Source organism: Mustela putorius, unplaced genomic scaffold (genome assembly GCF_011764305.1).
Source record: "Mustela putorius furo isolate JIRA1106 unplaced genomic scaffold, ASM1176430v1.1 tig00000129_pilon_pilon_pilon, whole genome shotgun sequence".
Taxonomy (NCBI): Eukaryota; Metazoa; Chordata; class Mammalia; order Carnivora; family Mustelidae; genus Mustela; species Mustela putorius.
Genome location: NW_025421290.1, coordinates 8,104,816 through 8,118,172, shown reverse-complemented (window position 1 = coordinate 8,118,172; position 13,357 = coordinate 8,104,816). Strand labels below are relative to the sequence as shown.

At 38.8% G+C, this 13,357-nt stretch overlaps 1 long non-coding RNA gene across 1 annotated transcript in view; it reads left to right on the top strand.

The window, feature by feature from the left end:
- LOC106005825 overlaps positions 1 to 13,023 on the top strand; it is a 54,432-nt gene extending 41,409 nt beyond the window's left edge. Inside the window, exon 4 of the long non-coding RNA XR_001179475.2 lies at positions 12,879 to 13,023. This is a non-coding gene — a long non-coding RNA (uncharacterized LOC106005825). The remainder of the gene's footprint in view (positions 1 to 12,878) is intronic.
- Positions 13,024 to 13,357: the final 334 nt, after the last annotated feature.

Sequence of the window (13,357 nt, the reverse complement as noted above, 5' to 3'; positions counted from 1 at the left end):
AAGGCATTGGAGATTTCTCTAGGTAGAGAGGATTATAAAATCAAAATCCAAGAGAGGAGGAAAGCTGAGAGAGTAGTGTAACATTTGGGGATGTTTTCTAAATTTTCAGTTTCCAAAACTAGCATCTGAGAGTTTGAGTAGTTGAATAAAGATTTTGTGGGGACTCACTCATCCTCCCAGAAGTATATAAAGATTATTTTAAGATTAAAAAAACATTTGAGATTCAACAAATGCAGAAAGAAGCCTTCTTGGAGCTTTAGTTATTTGACTAAAAGCAGAAACTTTTGAGAAACACGACTGTTATAAATTCCCTTTTCAGGATAGATCTATTCCCAGGAGAAAGACCAAGAGTGAACCTACCCTAAATCTTTCCAGGAGAGTTTCAGGGTCATGAAGAAGACAGAAAGACCACTGGCACCTGCATAAACAAACATCACATCACAAACTTTCTTTTCTCTCATTTGTTCTCCTAAAACCCATTTGTCGTTCCTAAAGGAATCTATTTGCTCTTCCCATAGGAACCTTTTCTCCCCTTTTCTCTCCTCCTACTATGTTAAGTATATAAAACCCCAATTCTGAACACCCCCTTGGGTTACTCATCACCGAGTATATGCAATCACACATATATAGATACCAAGTAGCGAGTTGTATATAGAAGGCTAGAATTTGAAAGAATGATCAAGGCTGGAGATATAATTTTTAGAATTATAATATATGGGTGGAATTTAAAACTATGAGGCAGGTGGAGGCCACAAAGGGAGTGAGTGAGCTAAAGGAGAGAAGAGGAAGAATTTAGTGGTGGGTCAATCCAAGACAGAAAAGCTGGGAGGAAGGGAGAAAAGGAAGGAAGGAAGGAAGGAAGGAAGGAAGGAAGGAAGGAAAGAGAAAAGGAAGAGAGAGGAGGAAGGAGGAAGAAAGGGTGAGATGGAGGAAGGGAGTAAGGAAGGAAGGAGAGAAGAAAGCAAGGAAGGAAGGAAGAAAGAGAGAGAGAAAGAAAAGAAAGATAGACTAAGAAAAGCAATAAAAGGGAAAGAAAAGGAGCAACCAGTGAGTGAGCAGTGTTCTGGTAGCCAAGTGAGGAAATGTATCAAGCAGAAGTAAATAATCAACCAAAAGTTCAAAAAGATTAGGACTAACAACTAACCATTGTATTTAGCAATGTGGAGGCCACGAAGGGCATATAAAAAGAGTTTTTGTGGAGAGCACAGAAAGAAGGATGGCTCAGACTGAGGTTGAGAGAAAAAATGGATGAAGATAATTAGGGAAAAGTTAAGAATAAACAATTCTTTCTAAGACACTGTGGCAAAGAGAAACAAAGAAATGGGGCTGTAGGTAACAAGATGAATGGAATCAAGAAATGAATTTATCTTCTTTTTTATGTCTGTTCTTGAATATTTAATTGATGGTGAATTTGTGATTTCATTAAAAAAAAAAAGCAGACCTATAATGAACCTAGAGAAGGGAAGTATCATACTTTATAATTACTTTATAGTAATCATAATTACTTTATAGTAATTATGATTACTATATTCAGGGAATCAAAACACATGAAGGAGAATTTTAACAGATAAATACAACTATTTTTTAAAAAACTAAGAAATTCTACAACTGAAAAAATATAGTAAATGAAATAAAGGACTCCATGAATGTTAATTTTAGATCATATACAGGGGTTACATGTCTGTTAATGCAGTCAAATGAGCTATACCCCCAACATGTCTGTTAAAGGACAAGTAAATTTCTATCATACCAACCATTTCAGAAATAATGACTCTAAACTCTAGATAAATTATAAAAACAACTATCTGTAGACACCAAAAGAGTGACCAAAAGTAGGCACATTCTGAAGGAGAGTCAGCCCTTGGGAAGAAGGGACTTGTACGGAGTGAGTTTTTCATTTTTACAATTTCTAGCTAAAGAAGAGGCACCAATCAGATCCTTGTGGGATGGGTAAAACTCCAACAGAAAACCTGCCATCTTGCTGTGTAAGGAGCCAAAGGACAGAACTTAGAGCAGCTACAGTAGCCATGAAGTGAGGAGGGAATCCCAGACAGGAGAGAGAGAGCAAGAGGGGAGACACAAGTTCTACTTTAACTCGTGCTTTTCCTCTATTATCAGGAAGTATTCCTAAATTTAGAAATTCCGAAAGTGAATATGTGCCTGCCTCACTGGAATACAAAGAACCTGTCAACTGTATTGTGTTTCGTATTCGACTGCCACAAAGAAACCCTGATGAGGAGTAGTAGGTAGAGCCAGAGTGGATGGAAACAGGCAGCCCTGTCTCCGAAGCCATTGGGAGGGAGGTAAGAGGACTGCCAGAAAATCAGCCCTGGAGCAAATATCCCACAGGAGGTCCCCAGCAGCCCTTCCTCAACTGCCACAGTACTGTCTCTGACCCCTTCCTCATCCTCTCTTTTACTCCAAATTTGAAGACTTGCCTTTGTGACATTAACAATCACCAAGGACATAGAGCACAAGAGCAACCGATTGCAGGAAGAATGATTGACACTGGAATTCACTACAATGAAGCTTAAATAGTTTAATATTACCAGTTAAGGGTTGGGAAATGTATTGTCTTTACTCCTCCCACAAATATAGTAATGCTCCTACCATATATGATGGGAATAAAAATTTTCCATGCCAAACCATGGACTGACTCACATAATAGTTTATAATAATAACTAATGTTGATTGTGCTGGGCATAACTCTCAATGTTTCAAAACTGTTAAACTCATTTCATGTTCATAATAACCCTATGATGTAGATATTATTTTCCATTTTACATACAGTGGAACTGAGGCATAGAGAAGTTAAGTGATTTACACCAAGTCAAAGCACAAATTTTTAGTAAGTAGGTAGTCTGGATTCACAGCTAGCCTCCAGAATCCATGTTCTTAATCATCATACATGCACCTTTTCATGGAATGACAAGACCCTTCCATAAAAAAATAAATTGCAGAAGTAAAATTTCATGTTAACAGTAAGAGATTATAGATTATTTATTTTTTTACAATTTTTACCATTAATCAGTACCTGCATTTTGTACAATCCTATGCCAGTTTAGAAAGGTAGAAAGCTAGAAAAGAGGTGAGGGACACAAAAGAAAGTGCTAGAATTGTAAAGATAGTCTATGATGCTCATACCTGAGCCTAGTTTTTATCCAAATTAATAAAGAACTATGGAATGTTAATATGTAGGGACTTTATAGCAGAAAAAGACATTTTTCACCAGCCGAACTTGAACATATTAAAAAAATAATGTTTCCACAGGAAAATACACTAAGATTGGCAAATACAGCTTAATCTTTAATAATTAAATTAATTGGTAACCCAGGCATACCTGGAGGGCGTAAGTCAGTATTAAAACGTTAAGTTTTGCCTCATTTATTTTTGTAAATGTGTAGAGTAAATTGTACATTCTCATGAATAATTTCTGTCTTATACATTCATTTTGTATATTTGGCACACTCTTTGGCCCAAAGAACCTCAAGGAAAGAAGTATTTACAGATTATTACAGAACCCACAGAGACTTGAAAACTGTTAACAAAAAGACTTCAACTGGTCAGGTAGTGATAGTTGGAGTTGATGCACAGAAGACTTTTTATTAGTGAAATGATTCTTAGTAAACCTGCAGAAAAATACAGCATACAATGAAGAGAACCAGAACATATAGACAATATCAATCAAGGTCTGTCGTGCCTTTTTGCAACTTAGATCTGGGTGGAAACAGGGTAGTTTTTTTGGAATAAGCAACCATGTTAGAGATGGAAGACATGCTTCCAGTGCCTTCTCTAAAAGACAGTTCTGCTTATGTCATTCTTCTGAGTACAGCCTTTGCTGATCTCCACTTCTTGTGTAATAAAGCCCAATTCCTGGGATCCAAGGCCATTTCCCCAGCTGGCACAGCTCGCACTGCCCCACTCACTAGCAGTGAGACTTGAAGCCTGTCCCTTAACTTTCTCCCAAGCCTCAGCTGCCTCAGTCCTCAAATGGATTCTCAGTAGTGCCTGCCTTCCTTGGAGCTTGTGGCAATCGAGGGAAGACAGAAACCATTCTACTATTTTGAACGAGAGGAAAAGTAATGAGGCACTCGGAATAAACAGGTGAGGGAAGGGCTGCGGTCAAGCAGGGAATGGTAAGGCAACCCAGAGGTTGGCAACAATGGAAAGCAACTAGCACTCCTGGGAGTAGAGGACCATATACTGGAGCATAGGATCCCACCTCACCCTGGAGTGCCTGACCGTCACACCGAACAGGGGAGCAAGCTAGAAGATAGAGCTGGGGCCAGAGAGGAGATGCAGCTGTAGTCAATGATCAGATATGGTGAGACAGAAATATCCTGATTTCCCTGTCCCTCCTTTCCACTCCCTCACCAGGGTCTTCTTTTGAACAATCTGACTGGCTGCCAGTTGGCAATGAAACCTGGGAATTGTAATCTCCTTCGATACTATGTGGAGCCAGGGGAAGGGAGGGAAGGGATTACGAACAAAAAGCAAATGACCAGTAGTGTGGTTAGAAGAACAAATGGCAATCACCTTCAAAGCCCGTGTGGCCCAGTGCCTACACATAGTAAATACTCAATAAACTATAGTTGTTAGAAATATTTTTTGCCTATTTTTTGTTTTTAATAATAATATTCATTCATATTCAATGTGATACGGAGATATAGGCCCTTTCTTTTTTTGTATTTTTATTGAAGTATAATTAACCCACAATGTTATATTTCAAACATATAACATGGATTCGACTTATTTCACTCTGTAGAATACCCTCTAGGTCCATCTATGTTGTCTCATGGCAAGACCTCATTCTTTTTTATGGCTGAGTAATATTCCATGGTATGTATGTATGTATGTATCTATCTATCTATCTACCTACCTATTTATCTAGATACCTTTCATCTATGGATAGACACTTAAGTTGCTTCCATATCTTGGCTATTGTAAATAATGCTGTGTTAACATAGGGGTGTGTATATCATTTTGAATTAGTGTTCTCATTTTCTGGGTAAACAGACAGAAGGGGAATTATGGGATAGTAGTATGGGATGGTATGATACTTTTTATTTTTAATGTTTTGAGAAAATTCCATGCTGTTTTCCACTGTGGCTATACCAATCTACATCCCCACCAACAGTATAAGAGGGTATCCTTTTTTCACATCCTGACCAACACTTGTTATTTCTTGTCTTTTGGTTACTAGCCATTCCGAATGGCCTGAGGTGATAACTTGTGGTTTGGGTTTGTATTTCCCTGATGACTGGTGATGTTGAGCATCTTTTCATGCGTCTGTTAGCCATCTGTATGTCTTCTTGGAAAAAAAACAGTGTCTATTCAGCTCTTCTGCCCATTTTTTAATTAGCCTCCATGTGTTTATGATCTTTCCAGATTTTTTTTCTTGCAATTGAGTTCTAGTCTCATGCTATGGTGGTCATATGCTTGATATAATTTCAGTCTTCTTAAGCTTATTGAGATTTGTGATGTGGCCTAACATGTGAACTACACTGGAGAGTGTTCCATGAGTATTTGAAAAGAATGTGCATTCTTCTGTTTTTGAATGGAATGTTCTGCTTATATATGTTAGATCCATCTGGTCTAAATTGCTATTCAAAGCCACTGTTTTCTTGTTAATTTTCTGTCTGAAGGATCCATCCATTGATGCAAGTGGAATGTTAAAATCCCCGACTAGTATTGTATTAAGCCAGTTTCTCCCTTTAGGTCTGTTACTGTGTACTCTATGTATTTAGGTGCTCAGTTACAAATATTATCAGTGTGGATTTTCTAGCTTCATTTTCCACTTCTCATCCAGAACCCACTTTCCCAACCACTATAGGCCCCACACCAGTGTTCATATACTGTTTACTCTGCCAGGGAGGCTCTTTCTCTTTTTTCCTGCTAGTTGACTCCCAGAGTATGTGAGTAAGGATTAGAGCTCCCTCAGGACTCCAGCCTGTTCATAGGAAGAGGTCACAGCATGAAGCTGCTAATATTCTTCAGGCTTACTGTGGCTGAAGACCTTGGTCAAGCACCACCTGGTGACCAAATGCATTGTCATCCCCAGGATTACTCAGAAAAGCCTCTCCCCTAGTGTTATCTGTGATTCTCCCTAGACCAGGAGACACTGAGGCTTTAGACGGCAGTGGTCTGATGTGTGCTTCTCCTTGCTTCTGCCATGACTTCCCAAGTTTGGCTAATTTCTGCCTAATTCCATGGAACACTCAAGGGAGGGAATAGGCAAAATAGAGAAGTGTTACTGCTGTGGGCAATAGGGTCTCCTTCCTCTAGGGCTCTAAGCATGTGAAACACACTTTAAATTTCTCAACAGAAGACAGGAATTTGAGGTTTTAATCTATTCATTCCTATTTCCCACTAATGAGGGGTCACACTTTGGGGTAAATTCCATGATCATTTGGAATATACCAAGTCTCAGGGTCAGCATTTGAGTCACCCTGGCAGAATCTTAGCGAGAAACACAGCAGATACAACATTGTTGAAACATCTATGAGTACCTTAGCATAAAATTATTAAGTATAGATCATTATTATTTTTTAAAGATTTTATTTATCTATTTGACAGACAGAAATCACAACTAGGCAGAGAGGCCAGCAAAGAGAGGAAGGGAAGCAGTCTCCCTGCTGAGCAGAGAGCCCAATGTGGGGCTCGATCCCAGGACCCTGGGATCATGACCTGAGCCGAAGGCAGAGGCTTTAACCCACTGAGCCATCCAGGCGCCCCTAGATCATTATTATTTTTGTATTCTATTGCTACTCTGTATGACAAATTACTGCAAATTTAATGACTTAAATAATACAAATGTATTATCTTAGGGATCTAAGGTTATCTTAGGTTAGAAGTCCAGCAAAGGATTCACTGAGTTAAAATCCAGATGTCAAAAATACATTCCTTTCTGGAGGCTCTGGAGAATAACACTGTCATTGTCTTCTCTAGCTTTTAGAAACTGTCTGCAATCCTTAGCTCACGGCCACTTTTTTTCATCTGTAAAGCCAGCAATGTTCCATCTCTCTGACCATTTTTCCATAGTCATGGAAGGTCTTGTCTTTTAAGAACCATGTGATTAGATTGGACCCACCTGGATAATTCAAAATAATCTCCCACCTCAAGGTTCTTAATCTTAATTACATCTGCAAAGTCCCTTTTTCCACGAACGGTAACATAGTCACACTTTCTGGAGATTAAGACATGAACATCTTTAGAGGGTCATTCTGCTTACCATAATTATATAAAAATTTCTGCAGTATTCTTATTAACTGATTTGATAAGCAGAAAGTATAAGACTATATAAACAATTTTTGCATGTGCATTTATCTATTTAGACTATCTCTTTAGACTGATAAGCAAAGCACCAACAATCTACCCTTCCTGGTGGGAGAAAGCGTGTTTAAGCAGACTTCTGCCAAAGCCAAGGCTGCCTTTCCTAATCCCCCATCCCAACAAAAAAGATGTCTAGACACACTAATAGGTCATAGGGATGAGCCCAACTGTCCCAGTACAGATATATCATTAGCAAGTGTGAGGGATTCTATTTCCTCATCTGGACAGAGTCAGCATCCAAAAACCTCAAGACAGAGAATCTGAAAAGTTTTATTCTATATTCTCCAGCTCCAATCAACTATTTATTGGCACCTTCAGCAATTTCAATAGTTTCTTTTCTCTTCCTTCCTTTCCACCTTCCTTCCTTCCACCACATTAATACTCAATGCCTACTACATTCCAGTTACTGTGGTAGGGAAAGTGATCAAATGGTGAGCAGGACTGACCCTCATAGAGTTTCCTTTCTAATAAGAATGTATATAGTTAAACAAGCCATTTTTTAGCTATATTAAGTGCTAAAAAAAGAACCTAATAGAAGATCTAACCTAATCTCTAGTGAGTCAGAAGAGTTTTGTTGAGGACACAACATTGGGGCTGACTCTTAAAGAAAGACAGAAAGTGAGAGTGGCTCAGGCAGTTACCATGTGAATGCCCATGGTTTTCCTCTTTCCTCTTTTTTTCTTCTGAAGGAAGGTGGGCTTCTGCTGCTCACCAAGTCAGGTCTCTGCCTCAGTCTAGTCTCTGCTTCTGATCCACAATTGAGAGCACCTCAAGATTCAACTCATGATCTCTTTGCCATTCAAACTTAATCATCTTTTCCCTGGTTGAGCATAACTACAATTTAAATAGTCTTCAAAAATATTATACTATGATTTGTCATTGGGTTAAAAAAATGTATTGCATATACAGAATGGAACCAAACAATACAATGAGATATAAATTTGATATAAGGGAAGCAAAACCTTGTAGTTGGATGAATGACTGCAATTTTTATTTTGTTGTAAAACAACAACAAAGTGCTGTAATAGTCCTACAAAAGTAAGATGTTGACATGTCACTGAAACTAGGTTTCATTATTTTATTGACATACATGTGAAATGATTTCTCATCACTTGCCAAGCATTAGGATTAAAGGCAAGAGAATCCCAAATCCCTTGGTGTAGATAAAAAGATGTTTCACTGAAATACAAGGCTGGTATGATCAGTTCGGGTCTTCCACAGAACTATCAGCAGGGCATTGTGTCACAGTCTCACTGGTATACAAAATAAGAGTGTATTTTGACAATCACATCCCCTTCAAATTGATAAAATAAAATAGTATCAAAGCCAGGCTTTACTGTTGACAAAGAAAATAATTTTTAAAAATTTTTTAGTCTTAAGAAAAAAAATTTTTTAGTCTCCTTTAGTATGCCAAGATTTGAACTTGGTGCCTCAGATCATGACCTTATTACATGCTTTACTAAAACACATATAGAGGAAATAAAAAGCCTGTCCCTTCTTGCCAAATGACTCTGAAAAGAGAAAGATATGGCTGTAGAATGTCCACAATAGCCAAACTGTGGAAAGAACCTAGATGTCCATCAATAGATGAATGCATAAAGAAGATATGGGGTGTGTGTGTGTGTGTATAATGGAATACTATACAGTCATTAAAAACCTGAAATCTTGCCATTTGCAACGATGTGGATGGAACTAGAAGGTATTATGCTAAGCAAAGTAAGTCAGTCAGAGAAAGACAGAGAGAAGACAGAGAAAGACAATTATCCTATGATCTCCCTGATATGAGGAATTTGAGAAACAAGACAGAGGATCATAGGGAAAGGGAGGGAAAAATGAAACAAGATGAAACCAAAGAGGGAGACAAACCATAAGAGACTTTTAATCTCAGTCAGGAAACAAACTGAGGGTTGCTGGAGGGGAGAGGGCTAGGAGGGAAATCACAGACCTGCACCCCTGAAACTAGTAATATATTATATGTTAATTTTTTTAAAAGGTAGGACTGTAGGAAGAATAGGTGGTAACAGTATGTGTGAAAACCACTTCCCTCCTAATAAAAATCCTAGAGAAAGAGATGCATTACCTTAAGAAAGAATGTGAGGGCAGGATATGAGGGACTTTTCTCCACTTCTAATAATAGTACTATGAAAGGAAATCCCCATCATAGCTTAGTATGGTTAAACTAAAAGAAATTCTGGATTCAGGGTATCCCTCTGCTGCCATGTGATATGGAAGCTACCCAGAATTTCAAAAATTTCCATTTACTTTTGAAAAGTAAATGGTGCACACAGACAAGCCTATGGTAGTTGTCTTAATAGGGCCGGGTAATGCTGTAACTTGGAGCAGAAGGGTGGATATGCCTGACTTGGGACCAATTAAAAGGCACTGCCAGACATCAGCACTCAACACAGCAGCAAGGAACATAGGGTCCTGTGCAAGCAGAAAAAAGAGAGGATGAGTTCCAGCTGCTGAGTTGGGCTATAGGTGTGTTAGGATGTGCAGTGGCCAGAAATATAAGTGACATTTTCTGTACATAAACCATTGAGGACTAAAGAGCGATCCATGGGCACCATGTGGACACAAGAATCACTGACCCTCCTTACCACTGGGACCTGGCAAGTTCTTCTATGTACATAGTCACCCCAGTGCGGAAGAGAAGGGAAAAGAGAGGAAATTTGAAAGATGAGTCATTTATCCAGAAAAAGAAAAGAAAGAAAAAAGACTTTAAATTATTAAATTGGGCTAAGTTGCCTGAATTGGTTTCCTTCCTCATATCCAATTTTTTTTCATTAATAATGATGTTATTTTAAAACATTGCTTAAAATGTGTTTATTTTACTTAAGACCACATCCTAGAGATGTTCCAATGTCAGTACACATAGATCTACCTCATTCTTTTCAACTACCAAATGTTATTTCATTCAATATAACAATATTTTTAACTAGCACCTTAGTGAACAAGAGTTAAGTTGTATCAGATGTTTTTCACAAAACAAATACAGCTGCAGTTCGTGTCCTTGAGAACAGTGTTCCTGCATCAAATTCAAGCGTGTGGTGCTCTTCCCACAACTTTTCCAGCTACCTTCTCAGTTCCTTATTGAGACCAAGGCAGGGCCCACCAGACCTGCCTAGCAGTGAACAGAACTTAAACTCAGGGTTGGCTCCCAGCTAGCAGAAGCTGAAAGTAACTGGAAAAGTCCAGTGGCCTGGTTATCACAATAACCATCATAACGGTGGGATGCCTGGGTGGCTCTGTCGGTTAAGCATCTACCTTCGGCTCAGGTCATGATTCTAGGGTCCTGGGATCAAGTCCTACATCTGGCTCCTTGCTCAGTGGGGAGTCTGCTTCTCCCTCTGCCTGCCACTCCCCCTGCTTGTGTTCTCTCTCTCTCTCTCTCTCTCTCTCTGACAAATAAATAAAATCTTTTAAAATATCATCATCATAATGGTGCTTACTATGGAGTCAGGCATGGAGTTATATCTTAATCTATTGTTCCTCATTGAATGGTTGGCAATTACCTGGCAGGCTCAGAGCTGTTGAGTCTGGTTAATTAATTATACACCAAGAGATTCAGGCAACCCCCTCCCAAAATGAGTTTCCTAACAACCTGAGTTTCCCTAGCCATCCCTCCATGGTATGCCTCCCGGGAACAAAAATCAATGGATTAGTCTCTGCCACTGTTTTTCCACCCAGTTCGGAGTTGCCTAATAGACCCAGAATCAAACTGGTCTCCCAAACACTCCCAATTACCCAGCGTTCTCTATTAAAGCACTCTATTCTACTAGAATATGTTTAAACTATGGCTTCAGGGCATTGAGTCTGGAGATACAGACCAGTTACTAAAAGGAGTTGTATATCTTGTATCGGTTGCCCACATGGCTACAATGTGCCCCAGCCATGCAACACTGTGATGTTTTAAATAAGAAACCCTTCAGCAGGATTCAAACATAATTTATTAACTTATTACTTAATTGATAGCCTTGAACTTAAATGGTTAAATATATGCGTTGCTTAGAAATCCCTATGGCAAATGCTTTTTATTAATTGATTTATATTAACATTAATTATGGATCATTCTAAGCAATTTGGATTTGTGGTTTTATTTTCTTCCTGGATGCATATTAATTTTTTATCTCCACTGTTTTGAAGCTTTTCATTGAGATAAGTTCTTTTTTATCGTCGCCGTCATTCTTTGATTCTTTTTTTTTTTAAGATTTTATTTATTTATTTGACAGAGAGAAATCACAAGTAGATGGAGAGGCAGGCAGAGAGAGAGAGAGGGAAGCAGGCTCCCTGATGAGCAGAGAGCCCGATGCGGGGCTCGATCCCAGGACCCTGAGATCATGACCTGAACTGAAGGCAGCGTCTTAACCCACTGAGCCACCCAGGCGCCCCTCATTCTTTGATTCTGAAAGGTTATGCTCCAAAGAGCAAATATAAATAAAAGTAGATTAATGCCTTATTCATTGTAGTAGCTACCATTTCGAGATAACAATTTCTATATTCATTGTGGTAACAACAGCTCTAACAATTCCAAAATCCATACTAGCTTGACATTTTGGAATATGTTTCTTATTCAGGTCAGTTCCAAGCAGTAGAGGGTGAGAGGGAAGGAGAGGTTCGGCTCCACACATCCATTCAGGATCCAGGGCAATTGCAGTGTTTCCCATCTTTACCACAAGGTCAACTAGGGCCTATGCATCCAGGAAAAAAGAGAGGAGGGGATTTCAGAGGTTTCTTGGATCAGTTTCAGAAGTGAAGTACATCACATATGCCTTCATTCCACTGGCAAGGATTTGATCACTGGCCATACCTCCAACTTTGATAAAATAAATAAAAGCAGTGTCTAGAATCCTATATACTGATTACAACTATGTACATTCAAATGTTCTTTAGGAAAATAACAGGTTGTAGAAAAAGTACTAATAGTTTAAAAACAGTTGCAATAATAATAATCATTTAATAGGTGTCTGAGATGGACAAAGTGCTAACAACTTTACACATATTCTCTCTAATGCTTTCTACTGCCCTGTAAGGTAGATAACTCTGTAGCAGACAGAGTTACCTGCTAACAGATCTCAGCAGAGAAAATAGGTCCCAACCCCCTTCCCACACTGAATCACCAGTGGGTGGGACCAGATACAACTCAATTCTGGCCAATGAGACAGGGAAAGTGAACCAGGGAACTTTCTTCCATATACAATATGGAGCTTTTTGAAGAGAGAGTCCTATTGCCTTTCTGCTCTAGATATGATTACATGAGGCATTATTTTTTATGTAAGGTGTCCATCTTGGGACCATGATTTGACCAACTTAATAATGAAAAAACAATATACTCAAGCTGGTAAAGAAAAAGTAAATAAATAAATAAAAATACAGCTTGGACCCCTGATGACATTGATAAACTTCTCATTGGTTCTACAATAGCTTATCTTCAGATTTCTTTTTAAGTGATTTTTAATGCCTTTATTGCATAAGCCACATTTGGTTGGGTGTTTTATATTTCAGCTGAGGATAATCCCAAACCATACTTTATATTTCCTTCACAGACCTCATAGTGAGCTCCTACGAAGCGGAACTTGGGTATAAATCCATGTTGCTGTGGCTCTGAAATCCAAGAACTTTCTACCACAATGCAGTGAAATCAAGGCACTCCTTGCTGCCCCCACTACCTCACACATATGCTATAGTAAAGGAAAGAGAATTTGTGCTTTTGCTGCAAGTTATTTTTATACACACACGTGCATGTGCGCACGCGCACACACCTGGGGCTTTCGGCAGCCCTAGCCAGTAAGAGCCATTTGCCTCTTACTCCTTGTGATTCTTAGGTGTCTATCAATGTCCTTCATTAATCTGACAAAAGATTTTTCTGCTGCAGGTGTTTACAAAATGTCTGTAAATATTATTCCTTCTTGAAATGTCTCATGATACAATGATCTCATAGGTTGATGTGTGAGAGAGGAGTGGTATCCCCAAAACATGTCTTTTTCTGGATTTGTTTCTGACTCCAGATCACTTGGTTTTGTCA